The sequence below is a fragment of the Lutra lutra genome, chromosome 8 (assembly GCF_902655055.1).
Source record: "Lutra lutra chromosome 8, mLutLut1.2, whole genome shotgun sequence".
Lineage (NCBI taxonomy): Eukaryota > Metazoa > Chordata > Mammalia > Carnivora > Mustelidae > Lutra > Lutra lutra.
The window spans coordinates 47,650,010-47,653,824 of NC_062285.1; the positions used below are offsets into that span (position 1 = coordinate 47,650,010).

The window sequence follows — 3,815 nt, forward strand, 5'->3', positions numbered from 1 at the left end:
GTAATTTGTTACATAGCAATAGATAACACAGTTGCTGAGCCCTGCTAGGGAAAAATCAGATAATTATGAAGACTGATGAAGTCAGTTAAGTGTCTACCTTTAACTCAGGTTTTGGTCCTGGGATCTAGCTCCCAGTCTGGCTCCTTGCTCAACAGAGTCTGCTTCTTCTTCTCTCTCTACCCCAGCCCCCCAACTCATGTGTACATGCCCCCTCTCTCTCCCTTTCTCAGATCAATAAATAAAATCTCTAAAAAATTATGAAGACTGGTCTTAAATTCTTGTGTCCTTAATCTCCACTCTGTTTCAGTACTGTTTTCTTAATCCATTTCTATCCAGTGTCTCCAGTGTATTTTCTTAAATTGCTCCACTCTCATCAACTCTCTAAGTTCTACCTCCCTTATTATTTTATAAATACCTTAGACTATTCTATTATCTTACAAATCTCAGTGAGATATAGAAAATATATTAAATATAGCTTTTTTCAAGTTTCTGTTATTGAAGATAGATCTACACATTATAGAGTATAGGCTACATATATGTCTATATCAATCTTTCAACTTTTTCCTTTCTTTTGGTCTCTTCCAGTTAACATTTAATTATGCCCACCTAATACCCTACAGCTTCCTTTAACTCTAATTCTTCATTCAGTTAAAGCTTTAGTTAATAGTTGACCTTTCAAGTCAAACTTCTGGGAAGAACTATTCATACTTTTCTCTCATTATTTCCTCTTCTCACATTATTCCTCACCAATGACAATTTGGTTTCTGTTCCTAGTATCCCATTAAATTCTTCTCATCACAATCATTAGTTGGTTATTTTTTTATAGATGATAAGCATATATCCTTTGCAATCTCATTTAACTTGATTTCTTCCACTAATTCCATAATGCCATACTATAGATATATTTTTCCATTTAATTCTCTGAACTTAGATTCTCTATCTCCTTTGCTGATCCCTTTCATAAAATAAATAATTGGTAGAAAATTTCCTTTTGTTGGAGTCCTTTTAGGTACGTAATGTATATGCTTCATTATGTATGCAATTAAAACATAGTTTATAAAGAACCCTTCAGTAGTCCTTGAGAACTTTAGAAATATATCTTTCATGGATTATTACTGAAAACTTAAACTAGAGAGTCATTTACATTAGTTAATATAAGTAAACAAATATTATTTGGGCATAAAGAGTATTTCCAGAAAGTGTTTTGAAGCTAAGACTACTTTGAAAGCAGAGATGACACTCAGTAAAAATATCCATACACTTAAATTTAAAAATCAGCCAAGGGAAAAGACAAATAAGAGGAAGTGAACAGAGTGGGTGCATAGAATATGTGAGGAAATAGGATCCTTCCATGACTCGTCTATATAGACTGACAGAAAAGTTTCTATCATTGTCTTTTATCCTCATTGTAAGAGACTGAGTCAACAACAACAAAAAAAGACAGAAAAGCTTCTCATACAACTTTGTCTTAAGAATTAGTTCTATAAGAGGGAAAGTGAGAAGGAGACAGACATTGAGAAAATGTGAAGAAAGGAGAGAAAATGGTGTCCACGGATTACAGTACATACAGCCAAGCTGCAGCCTAGCAGGGTTACAGTGCATACACTGCCCATCCCACTCAAGGATATGCACAGACCACCCAGGCATATGGCCAGCAAAGTTATGGAACCTATGGACAGCCCACTCATGTCAGCTATACCCAGGCTCAGACCACTGCTACCTATCGGCAGACAGCCTATGCAACTTCTTATGGACAGCCTCCTGCTGGTTATACTACTCCAACTACCCCCCAGGCATATAGTCAGCCTGTCCAGGGGTACGACAGTGGTGCTTATGATACCACCACTGCTATGGTCACTACTACCCAGGCCTTCTATGCAGCTCAGTCTGCTTATGGCACTCAGCCTGCTTACCCAGCCTATGGGCAGCAGCCGGCAGCCACCGCACTTGCAAGACCACAGGATGGTAACAAACCTGCTGAGACTAGTCAACCTCAATCTAGGACAGGGGGTTACAACCAGCCCAGCCTAGGATATGGACGAAGTAACTACAGTTATCCCCAGGTACCTGGGAGCTTCTCCATGCAACTAGTCACAGCACCACCATCTTATCCTCCCACCAGCTACTCCTCTACACAGTTGACTAGTTATGATCAGAGCAGTTATTCTCAGCAGAACATCTATGGGCAGCCAAGCAGCTATGGACAGCAGAGTAGCTACGGTCAACAAAGCAGCTATGGACAGCAGCCACCCACTAGTTATCCCCTGCAAAACTGGATCCTACAGGCAGGTACCAAGTCAATATAGCCAACAGAGCAGCAGCTATGGGCAGCAGAGTTCATTCCAACAGGACCACCCTAGTAGCATGGATGTTTATGGGCAGGAGTCTGGAGGATTTTCCAGACTAGGAGAAAACCGGAGCATGAGTGGCCCTGATAACTGGGGCAGGGGAAGAGGGGGATTTGATCATGGAGGCATGAGCATAGGTGGGCGGGGAGGAAGATGTGGTGGAATGGGCGCTGGAGAGCGAGGTGACTTCAATAAACCTGGTGGAACCTTGGATGAAGGACCAGATCTTGGTCTAGGCCCACCTGTACATACAGATGAAGACTCTTGACAACAGTGCAATTTCTGTGCAAGGCTTAAATGATAATGTGACTCTAGGTGATCTGGCTGACATCTTTAAGCAGTGTGGAGTTAAGATGAACAGGAGAACCGGACAACCCATGATCCATATCTATTTGGACAAGGAAACAGGAAAGCCCAAAGGTGATGCTACAGTGTCCTATAAAGACTCACCAACTGCCAAGGCTGCCATGGAGTGGTTTGATAGGAAAGATTTTCAAGGGAGCAAGCTGAAGTTTTCTCTTGCTCAGAAGAAGCCTCCAAGGAACAGCCTGCGGGGTGGCATGCCACCCTGTGAGGGCAGATGAATGCTGCTGCCACTTCGTGCAGGTCCGGGGGCCCAGGAGATCCTGGGGGCCCCATGGGTCACATGGGAGACCATGGAGGAGAGACAGAGGTGGCTTTCCCCCAAAAGGGCCCCGGGGTTCCCAAGGGAACCCATCTGGAGGAAGAAATATCCGGCGCCAAGCTAGAGACTGGCAGTGCCCCCGTCCAGATTGTGGAAACCAGAACTTCACCTGGAGAACAGAATGCAGCCAGTGTAAGGCCCTGAAGCCTGAAGGCTTCCTTCCACCACCCTTTCCACCCCAGGGCAGTGACCATGTCAGAGGTGGCCCTGGTGATATATGGGGCGAAAGAGATGGCCACATGGACCACAGTGGTCCCAGTGGGATGTTCAAAGGTGGCCGTGGTGGAGACAGAGGGGGCTTCCATGGTGGCCAGGGCATAGACCAAGGTGGCTTTGGTGGAGGAAGATGGCGCGGCCCTGGCAGGCCCCCTGGACCTTTGATGAAACAGATGAGAGGAAGAAAAGGTGGGCGTGGAGGACCTGGAAAAATGGATAAAGGCGAGCACCATCAGGAACTCAGAGACGGCCCTACTAGATGCACAGACCTCACAGAGCTGCATTGACTATGAGATTTATTTTTTAAAACCAGAAAAATGTTTTAATGTTTTAAATTTATAATTTAAAATTATGTTTTAAATTTATAGTTAATTTTTTTGTTTTAAAACATAATGTTTTAAATTTATAATTTAAATTTATAATTCCATATTTATGGAATTAATGTTTTAAATTTATAATTCCATATTTATAATGTTGGCCACAACATTATGATTTTTCCTTGTCTGTACTTGTACTTTAGTATTTTTCACCATTTGTGAAGAAACATTAAAACAAGTTAAATTGGG

The 3,815-nt window shown here is 42.5% G+C and overlaps 1 pseudogene; it reads left to right on the top strand.

Annotated features, from left to right (window-relative positions):
• Window positions 1–1,541: 1,541 nt before the first annotated feature.
• LOC125106863 (RNA-binding protein EWS-like) lies at window positions 1,542–3,536 on the top strand (annotated as a pseudogene).
• Window positions 3,537–3,815: the final 279 nt, after the last annotated feature.